Here is an 11647-nt window from a genome sequence, read left to right on the forward strand (position 1 = left end):
GGCCCTCTATCAGATGTAGGATTGGTAAAGATCTTTTCCCAATCTGTTGGTTGCCGTTTTGTCCTATTGAGAGTGTCCTTTGCCTTACAGAAGCTTTTCAATCTTATGAAGTCCCATTTGTCAATTCTTGATCTTAGAACATAAGCCACTGGTGTTCTGTTCAGGAACTTTTTCCCTATGTCTAGGTAATCAAGGGTCTTTCCCACCTCCAGACAACTAAATAACCCTATTAAAAAATGGGATACAGGCCGGGCAGTGGTGGCACACGCCTTTAATCCCAGCACTTGGGAAGCAGAGGCAGGTGGATTTCTGAGTTCGAGGCCAGCCTGGTCACAGAGTGAGTTCAAGGATAGCCAAGGCGATACAGAGAAACCCTGTCTCAAAAAAAAAATGGGGTACAGAGCTAAACAACAAATTCTCAATTAAGGAAACTTGAATGGCCGAGAAGCACCTTAAGAAATGTTCAACATCCTTAGTCATCAGGGAAATGCAAATCAAAACAACCCTGAGATTCCACCTCACACCAGTCAGAAAGGCTAAGATCAAAAACTCAGGTGATAGTAGATGCTGGCGAGGGTGTGGAGAAATAGGAACACCATTCCATTGTTGTTGGAATTGCAAGCTGGTACAACTACTCTGGAAGTCAGTCTGGCGGTTCCTCAGAAAATTCATCATAGTATTACCTGAGGACCGAGCTATACCACTCCTGGGCATATACCCAGAAGATACTCCAACATATAACAAGGACATATGCTCCACTATGTTCATAGCAGCCTTATTTATAATAGCCAGAAGCTGGAAAGAACCCAGATGTCCTGCAACAGAGGAATGGATACAGAAAATGTGATGCATTTACACAATGGAGTATTACTCAGCTATTAAAAACAATGAATTCGAGAAATTCTCAGGTAAATGGATGGAACTAGAAAATATCATCCTGAGTGAGATAACACAATCACAAAAGAACACACACATGGTATTCACTCACTGATAAGTGGATATTAGCCCAAAAGCTTGAAATAGCCAAGATTCAACTCACAGACCACATGAAGCTCAAAAGAAGGAAGACCAAGTGTGGGTGCTTCCGTCCTTCTTAGAAGGAGTAACAAAATACTCAAGGGAGCAAATATGGAGACAAAACGTGGGACAGAAACTGAAGGAGGGGCCATCTGGAGACCATTCCACCTGGATATCCATCCCATGTGCAGTCACCAAAGGTAGACACTGATGTGGATGTCAGGAAGTGCATGCTGACAAGAGCCTGGTATAGCTGTCTCCTTAGAGGTCTGTTGGAGTCTGACATATTCAGAGGCAGATGCTCACAACTAACCATTGATCTTATCAAGGGGTTCCCAATGGAGGAGTTAGAGAGAAGACTGAAGGAGCTGAAAGGGTTTGTGGCCCCATGAGGAGAGCAACACTACCAACCAACCAGAGCTCCCCAGGGTCTAAACCACCAGCCTGGGAGTACATAGGAAGGGACCCATGACTCCAGCTGTATATGTAGGGGAGGATGCCCTTGTTGGGCATAGGTGGGAGAGGAGATCCTTGGTCCCATGAAGGCTGGACACCGAGTGTGGGGGGATTTGAGGGTGGGGAGGTGGGAGTGGGGAGTTAGGTGGCACACTTCCTCATAGAATCAGAAGGAAGGGGGATGGGCTAGGGGGTTCCTGGGAGGTGGTGAATTGGATAAGAGGATAACATCTGAAATCTAAATATAATATCCAATTTAAAAAAAGAGCTGGTGGGACAAAAGAGGTGCATTACTATTGTAATACAATCCATACAATAAAAAAAATACATTTAATGGAGGTAGCCAACCACTATCTAATGTGAGCTAAAGCCCCTCTATCAGAGGGAATCCGTGACTTATGGTACTGTAGTCAGGGACAAGAATCTGTGGCTAACTAGATTATAGGTCCTAGGGGAGAACATAGTACTTCTTTTGTTCTGCTAAATGAAAATAGTTAAAAGTCAACTTCTAAAGATTTAGGACTATGCCCAGATTATACATCTCTCACTGTCCATTGGAGAAGCCTTTTATTTCCTCAGCAGATGGTGATTAACGCAGGGCCATCACTGACTGTGGTGTGGAACATAAGAGACTGTAGAATCTTCAGCCCTAACTGTGACACCTGTAGCACAACCCCTACTCCTAAGGCTTAGGGATCATTGTGGAGGGGGCAGAAAGACTGTAAGGGCCAGAGGTCATGGATAATTAGAAAGAAACAGTGTTCTCTCGACACAATGTGGAAGTGACACAAAAGAACACACATCGGCTGTGACAGCGTGTGCAAGATCAAGTCGGACAAAATCCGAGCATGGAGGGAGAGAGGTGATCACTAAATCCCACCCCTAGCACACGGGCTCTTAGCTTTGAGGGACAGATGGTTTTATTTAAGGATGTGACACACTCCCACACCCCTTTTAAGTCAACCATGCTTCTGTGAATGGCTCCGTACACAGGTGTATATGGAAAGTAAAAACTGTACTCAGTAGTTTTTTGGGGGTGGGGGTTGTTTGTTGTTTTTAAGAGGACATGTTGTTTTTAAGAGAGCAGATCTGGAAGGAGATGGGGAGGAATGAGAGGTGAATATGTTCAAACTACATTGGATTAAATTATCAAAGAGCCGGGGAAAGGGCAAAGAGCTTCTTTAATCCCAGAATTTAGGAGACAGAGGCAAGCAGATTTCTATTAGTTCGAGCCCAGCCTGGTCTACAGAGTGAGTTTCAGGACAAGAGAAAAAAAACTGAACTAAAACGTTAATAATAATAAAATTTAAGATCCTCTCAGAATTTTAAAAGAAATTCTTCAGTAGCAATATCACAGATGAAATGGTAAAACCAGCCGGGAAAGACAAATACATTGGGAATCTATCATTTGCAGTGTCTAAAATAGTCTAATTTAAGATATCCATGTATGTGCTTCAAAATATTGCACAGTGCCTCAAAGGTGCGTTTAATTTTCATGCATGAATCAAAAAGCAATATCGTCATTGTGAATATCGTGGAATTTTGGATGGTTTATGACAAAAGTTGAAGGTGAGAAGGAAAATGCTAAAGTAGTTATCCACAGGCATGAAAAGTCAGTTAGCAAAGATGGATTGGATCGGTAAGTCCACTGAGCAGCTTTGAACCTGGAGTCAACAGCTCTCTACTGCTGCACACTTTACAACGTTTGACGATGGAGCTCACGTACGCACTCATGATGAAAGTAAATATTAGAGTGCCGGGTGCCTAATACGAAACTTTAAGGCATGTTATCATTTAAGAGAAGGAGATGCACAGTGTGTTTTTCACTTGAAAAAAAAATGTCCCCAGTGATGCAGGCAGAAGGTCGAAGGCACTTCTAGAGCTGACAGGTCTTCAAAGGATTGATTATGACTGAACATTTGAGACCGTGGGCAGCCCATCCATAACATGATGAATGTCGCCATCTAGTGGAACATGAGATGAGCAGCCGGCAGATAACTGTTAGTCTTCACACACTTTGTGCTTGGGCTGTAACAAACCTTAGGGGGTTGACTCTGTGTGGAGAAAACAGACCACAGAGACAATTTCACAAGTTCTGCGGCTTCTCAAGCGGTAAGCCTTGTATAAACCTGAACTCCCAAGTCCTGGACCTTTGAGAGGCTGCAAACCAGAGGCATTCGGAACAGGACTGACTGCAGCCTGAGGTGGAAGCCTGAGGAAGCAGTCTGAGGCTCCCTGCCTAGTTAGTGAGTTCCTGGGCTTCCGTGGCTCAGAGTCCTCCTGAAATGGTCCTCAGCCCTATGCCCTAGGTTGGGCCCTTCCGTTATTCATCCCTAGTGTTCAAACAAACATGAAACCAGCCCTTTCTTTTGTGTCAGGGTTGAAGTAACGAGAGCTCACAACAAAGAACCCATGTTAGACAAAACAATAGACGCCATTACAGCACAAGAAGGGACTCTTTAAAAGTTCCATGGATAGGTCCAGTTCAGGATTCAACAGATAGCTCTAGTTAAACCAGATGGGTCACAAAACAAAATGAAGTTGTGAACCTGCTAAAGTGACAGGTAAGGATGAAGGGGTGTGGTTGATAGGAGTCGTTAGGAGTAGGTCAGTGATGTAATCAGATGGGATGTAATCAGAATACATTATATCCCTGTGTGAAATTCCCAAATGAAAACAATAATACATATGAAGTCCCTTTCCTGTCAACAATTTGACTCTCTTCCACCTCATTGCACAGAATTATTCTCCCAAGTCAAAACACTTTATTTTTATTAATTATTTTATTTATTTACATCTCAAACGCTGCCCCTTCCAAGTCCCCCCGTGCCGAGTTCGTCCCCCTTCCCCCTCCCCTTCACCTCTGAGAGTATGGCCCCCACCCTGAGTATCCCTCCTCCCTGGAACATCAAGTATCTACAGGATTAGGCACACCCTCTCCCACTGAGGCCAAACACGACAGTCCTCTGCTACCTATGTTCCAGGCGCCTCAGCCCAGCCCATGTATGCTCTTTGGTTGGTGGTTGAGTCTCTGGGAGCTCCCAGGGGTCCAGGTTAGATGACACTGTTGGTCTTCCTATGGGGTTGTCATCCCCTTCAGCTCCTTCAATCTTTCCCCTAACTCTTCCATAGGGTCCCCGAGCTCCATCCAATATATGACTGTGAGTGTCTGCATTTGTCTCAGTCAACTGCTGGGTAGAGCCTCTCAGGATAGTCATGCAAGCACAACAGCATCGGTAATACTGTCAGGGATCGGTGCCCACTCATGGGGTGGATCCCAAGTTGGGACAGTCACTGGTCAGCCATTCCTTCAGTCTCTGCTCCATTTTTGTCTCTGCATTTCTCTTTGACAAGAGCAGTTTTGGGTCAAAAGTTGTGTAGGTGGGTTGGTGTCCCAGCCTTCCACTGAGAGTTCTGTCTGGCTACCAGAGGTGGTCTCTTCAGGTTTCATATACTCACTGTTGGGCATATTGGCTGAGGTCACCCACATTGAGTCTTGGGAGCCTCACCCATCCCAGGTCTCTGAGACGTCCTAGAGATTCTCCCCATAGGCCACTCTCCTAGCTCTCTAGGCCTTTCTCCTGTGTCTCTCCATACATGATCCTGTCCCCTATACCCCTCCCTTCCCCCTCCCCTCTCCCATCTAGGTACCTCCCTCTGCCTCCCATGACTAATTTTTTTTCCCTCTTCTAAGTGGGATTGAAGCATTCTAACTTGGGCCTTCCTTCTTGTTTAACTTCTTAGGGTCTGTGGGGTGTATCAGACTTTATGGCTAATATCTACTTATCAGTGAGTACATATCATTCATATCCTTTTGGGTCTGGGTTACCTCACTCCAGATGATATTCTCAAGTTCCATCCATTTGCCTGCAAAATCCATGATGTCCTTGCTTTTAATAGCTGAATATTATTCCAGTATGTAAATGAACCACATTTTCTGTATCCATTCTTCAGTTAAGGGTCATCTGGGTTGCTGCCAGTTTCTGACTATTACAAATAAGGCTGTTGTGAACACAGTGTAGCATGTGCCCTTGTGGTATGGTGGAGCATGTTTTAGGTTTATGCCCAGGAGTGGTATTGCTGGATCTTCAGGTAGGACTATTTCCAACTTGCTGAGGAACTACCAGATTGATTTCCAGAGTAGTTATACCAGTTTGCAATCCCACCAGCAATGGAGGAGTATTCCTCTTTCTCCACCTCCTTGTAAACAAGTGCTGTTAACTGAGGTTTTGATCTTAGCCATTCTGATTCACATTCTGATTACTGTGAGGTGAAATCTCAGGATCATTTTGATTTGCATTTTCCTGATGAGTAGGGATGTTGAGCATTTCTTTAAGTTCTTCTCGGCCATTGAAGTCCCCTTTTGAGAATTCTGTTTAGCTCTGTACCGCGTTTGTTTCTTTGTTTGTTTTGTTTTGTTTGTAAGATTCTGCACAGAGCCTTACCAACCTAAGAAGTACATTGCTTTGGATAATGCATATTCCATGATGGGTAAGGAAGGCATTCTTGACAGATGTACCTCGTTTTTGAATTGGGTTATATGGTTTTGTTGAAGTCTAAATTTTTTAGTTCTTTATATTTGGGAGGTATTTGCTCTATGTCAGATGTAAGGTTAGTTTTGTCAAATTGACAGTGTCTTTTGCCTTACAGAAGCTTTTCAGTTTCAAGAGGTCCCATTTATCAATTGTTGGTCTTGGAGCCTGAGCCATTGGTGTTCTTAGGAAATTTTCTCCTGTGCCAATGTGTTTGGGCTATTTCCCACTTTCTCTTCTATTAGATTCAGTGTATGTGGTTTTATGTTGATGTTCTTGATCCACTTGGAGTTGAGTTTTGAGCAGGATGATAAATATAGATTTATTTACATTCTTCTACATGCAGACATCCAGTTAGACCATCACCATTTGTTAAAGATGCTTTCATTTTTCCATTCTATGGCTTTGGATTCTTTGATAAATCAAATGTAAATGCATGGTTTTATTTCTGGGTCTTTGATTTTATTCCATTGATCAACCTGTCTGTCTCTGTACCAATATCACATGATTTTTATCACATGATTTTTTCTTGGTAGTACATCTGGAAGTCAGGGATGGTAATTCTTCCCAAAGTTCTTTCCTTGTTTAGGGTTGTTTTGGCTATTCTGATTTTTTTCCATATGAAGTTGACAACTGCTTTTTTAAGGTCTGTAAAAGTTATACTGGGATTCTGATGGGACTTGCATTGAATCTGTAGATTGGTTTTGGTGAGATGGCCATTTTCACTGTCTTGATCCTCTCAATCCATGAGGATAGAAGATCTCTCCATCTTCTGCTGTGCTCTACAGTTTCTTTCCATTGGGTATTGACATTCTTGCCCTACAGATCTTTCACTTGCTTGGTTAGAGTTATGCCTAGATATTTTATAATATTTGTATGTATTGTGAAGAGTTTTGTTTCCATAATTTCTTTCTCAGCTCACTTATAATTTATATAAAGGAGACCTACTGACTTCTTTGAGTTAATTTTATATTCAGCCACTTTGCTGACGTTGTTTATCAGCTGTAGAAGTTCTCCAGTAAAACTTTGGGGGTAGCTTATGTATACTATCATATCATCCACATAGAGTGATAATTTGACTTCCTCCTTTCTGCTTTATATCCCTTTGATTTACTTTTGTTGTCTTATTGCTATAGCTAGAGCTTCAAGCACTATATTGAATAGATAGAGAGAGAGTGAGCAGCCTTGTCCCTGATTTTAGTGAGACTGTTTTTAAGTTTCTCTCCATTTAATTTGAAATTGGCTATTGGTTTGATGAATATTGCTTTTATTATGTTAAGTATGTGTCTTGAATTCCTGATCTCTCCAAGACTTTTACCATGAAGGAGCACTTTTTCAGCATCTAATGAGATGATCAGATGATTTTTGTCTTTTGGTTTGTTTATATAGTGAATTACTTTGGTGGATTTTTGTATATTGTACCATCCCTGCATCCCTAGGATGAAGCCTGCTTGATCATGGTGAACGATGTTTTTGATGTGTTCTTGAAGTCAGTTTTCAGGAATCTTATTGAGTATTTTTGCATAGATGTTCATAAGAAATTGGTCTGAAGTTCTCTTTCTTTGTTGAGTCTTTGGATAGTTTAGGTGTCAGGGTAGCTATGGCCTCAGAGAATAAATTAGGTAGTGTTCCATCTGTTTCTACTTTGTGTAATAGTTTGAGGAATGCTGGTATTAGCTCTTTGAAAGTCTGGTAGATTTCTGCCCTAAAACTATCTGGCCCTGGTTTTTTTCTGGTTGATTGGTTGGTTGGTTGGTTAGTTTTGCTCTTGATTTGTTTTTTTGGTTGGTTGGTTGGTTGGTTGGTTGGTTGGTTGGTTGGTTGAGAGATTTTAATGACAACTTCTATTTCCTTAGCTTTATGGGACTGTTAAAATAGTTTGGTACCTGGTATCTGTCTAGAAAATCATCCATTTCATTTAGATTTTCCAATATTACCAAGTATAAGCTTTTCAAGTAAGACTTAATTATTTTTTTTGTTTCCTCAGAATCTATTGTTATATCTTCCTTTTCATGTCTGATTTTGTTAATTTGAATACAGTCTTTGTGCCTTTTAGTTAGTTTAACTATGGGTTTATCTATCTTACTGATTTTCTCAAAGAACCAGCTCTTGGTTTTGTTGATTCTATGTATTGTTCTATTTGTTTCTAGTTGACTGATTCCAGCCCTGAGTTTGACTATTTTCTACTGTCTATTCCCCTTGGGTATGTTTGCTTCTTTTTGTTCATGAGCATTTAGGTGTGCAGTTAAGTTGCTAGTAAGAGATGAGATCACTCCAATATCTTAATAAGGTCATTTAGTGTCATGCATTTTCCTCTTAACACTGCTTTAATTGTATCCCATAAGTCTGTGTATATTGTGTCTTCATTTTCATTGAATTCTAGAAAGTCTTTAATTTCTCTCTTTCTTTCTTTCTTTCTTTCTTTCTTTTTCTTTCTTTCTTTCTTTCTTTCTTCCCTGACCCAGTGGTCATTGAGTAGAGAATTGTTCAGTTTCCATGAGTATGTAGGCTTTCTGTTGTTGTTGAAATCCAGCCTTAGTCCTTGGTGATCTGCTAGAATGCAAGGGGTTACTTCAATCTTCTTATATCTGTTGAGTTCGATTATATGGTCAGTTTTGGAGACAATTCCATGAGGTGCTGAGAAGAAAATATATACCTTTGTTTGGGGATGAAATGTTCTATAAATATCTGTTAAATCCTTCTGGTTCATAACTTCTGTTTGTTTGATTGTGTCTCTGTTTAGTTTCTGTTTCAATGACCTGTCCATTGGTGAGAGAGGGGTTTTGGAGTCTCCCATTATTACTGTGAGGGGTTCAATGTGTGTTTTAGTTTTAACAAAGTTTCTTTGACAAATGTGGGTACCCTTGAATTTGGGGCACAGATGTTCAGAATTGAGAGTTCTTTTTGGTAGGGTTTTTCCTTTGATAAGTATGAAGTGTCATTCCTCTTTTTTTTGATAACTTTTGGTTGAAAGTCTATTTTATTAGATAATACAATGGCTACTCCAGCTTATTTCTTGGATCTGTTTGCTTGGAAAACTTTTCTCTAGCCCTTTACTCTGAGGTACTGCCTATCTTTTTGCCAAGGTGTGATTCTACTTTTAGTTTTTGGACTATTTTGTTCATTTCCTTCACCTGTTTGGTTGTATTTTCCTTTATTCCTTTAAGGGATTTATTTCTTTCCTCTTTGAGGGATTCTACCTATTTGACTATGTTTTTCTGTATTTCTTTAAAGGAATGATTTATCTACTCCTAAAAGGTCTCTATCATCATCATGGGATGTGATTTAATGTCAGAATCTTGCTCTTCAGGTATGCTAAGATATCCAGAGTTTGATATAGTAAGAGTGCTGGGTTCTTGTGTTCCCACATTGCATTAGTTTCTATTGAGTATGTTCTTTGTGCTTGCCTTCTGCCATCTGGTTTTCTCTGGTGTTCGCTGGCCTGTGTGTTCCAGATTGGAGCAGGTATCCCAGGAAGCAGGTGGAGCTTTGTATATTGGATTAGAACTGACCTCCTGGAATGCAGGAAGAGCGGTGTCTCTCCTTAGATAAGGGCTCCTGTGCTCCTGGTTAGAGCAGCCCTCCTGGGAGACAGGCAGGGATAAGGGGAAGGGGGGGATGCTGAGCTAACCATGAGTGTAGGTGGATCATCAAAACACTTTAAAAGATTAAGTTATAGATTAAGGTATATATACACAGAGATAAATGTTTTCTTAATTGACAATTGGTCTGATTTTTGTGGTGGACTTCTATACCAAAGCATAAAACTTTTCAAAACTATTTTTATTTAAAAAAAATAGCCTTCATCTCCTATCACCAAGCTATTTATGAAAATTACTTAAGCTAATCATCTAAGTGTTAAAAATGGCACAAACAAGCAGAATTGTATTATTTCAACAACATTTTAAAATTGTTACTGAATAAATCACTATCATCTTTTAAAAAAGGCATTAACTTTAAGAAACTTTCCAGAAATCCTCTTCAAAGATGAATCTCATAATTTAAAAACTAGAACTCGTAGAAAAACTACTTTGAAGTCTCTCTACAGCTCAGAGCAAATTCTGCTTCATGGTGACAATCCCAGTTCAAACTGTTCTGCATTAATACATAAATAACTCCACTACAATCTTACTGTGGCCTGTTTCTTCAACAACCTAGAAAATGTCAAGTGAATTGTCTCTAAAATACTGAAGAACTAAGGAGATGGGTCAGTGTGGGGAAAATTTAGAGGCCGCCACAGCGGTGGGGCCCCAGAGGGGCTTCCACACTGTGGCAGGTCCCACATTCGGGAGGAACCCTATAGTTCCAGCAGCCTAGAGGCTTTGGCGGCGGCAGGCCCCAATAACGCGAGTGAGCCCTTGGTTCCAAAAAGGTTTATTGTCATGGCGGATGATAGATGGATCTAGGCATACCCACCAAAAACTCAGGGCAGTCCTGAGCTATATAGGGAGGGAGAAAGGGGGAGGATTGGGGGAGGATCTGGGGGAGGCATGCTTAATTTGCTCTGCCCTCTGGCCTTCATTAGTATGTAAATCTCTAGGGCCTGAGGCCTATAGCCTGGCCTATGTGACTGAACAATGTAATTCTATGGAGACCGTGACTGCTTTTCAGGATCCTGGATTCTGGGGGGCGCCAAACTCCTGCCGGTTCTCACACAGAATCCCACGCAGAGTCTGCAGAGTCTGGGGGTTCTAGGCACCTGCTCAACCATGACCCAGGATACCCTTACGCAGTCCCACAACTCAGTAGACAACAATGCTACACAAACATAAGAATTTATGTCCAGATCCCCAGCAACCACCCGTAAAAAGTCATTTGCAAACCTGTAATTCTAGAGCAGTGGGAAGCAGAGGTTCACTCAGAGTTCAGGGTTCAAGAGGATAGGAAAGTGATAGAGAAGAACAGCCTTTTCCTCTTTGAATCTTCTTACACTCACATGCACATACACTACAGAAATCAGACACATACATTTCACACACATGTGCACAGAAAATATTTTTTGAGACAGGATCTCAACTAGCCCTGGCTTGCCTGGAACTAACTATGTAGAACAAGCTAGCCTCAGACTCCTGGAAATCCACCTGCCTCTGACTCCGAAATGCTGAGACTGAGCACCACCACGGTGGAATAATACATCACCAATTTCAGGGTCTTATTTTCACTCGCTTTTGGTTTAAAATTTTAGTTTGTTCAGTTAAAAAATAGAAATTAAATAAAAGAGCCCTCTCACAGATTGAGATATTCCCAAAACATGGCTACAAGATGTGAGAACAATTTTGCACACATCTGAAAAATTCTTGTTTCTAAAATTGTTCAGATTCCTCCTTTGGTTTTTCATAAATAATTTTAATGTCTTTTTGCCTGTCAACCCTGCTTCTGACAAATGCAGTTATCTTAAAGTTCTGGGTTGTGTAATAGATGCTTTGGGGTGTCTAGTCTATGGCTCTCATGCTGCATTCAGCCTAGGATAACTGAAAAACGGAGCCCAACACATTTTTGCAGTAAAGATGAGAGAATTTTAAATAATTTCAATCAAAATATGAAATATTTGCTTTTAAAAAACACAAAACTTTAACATTACTGCTTATTCATGAGTTTCTTCACAGTATAGTTCTTCAAAGTTTCAGAAATTCCTAAAACCC

This window comes from Grammomys surdaster, unplaced genomic scaffold, assembly GCF_004785775.1.
Source record: "Grammomys surdaster isolate TR1022 unplaced genomic scaffold, NIH_TR_1.0 257, whole genome shotgun sequence".
Lineage (NCBI taxonomy): Eukaryota > Metazoa > Chordata > Mammalia > Rodentia > Muridae > Grammomys > Grammomys surdaster.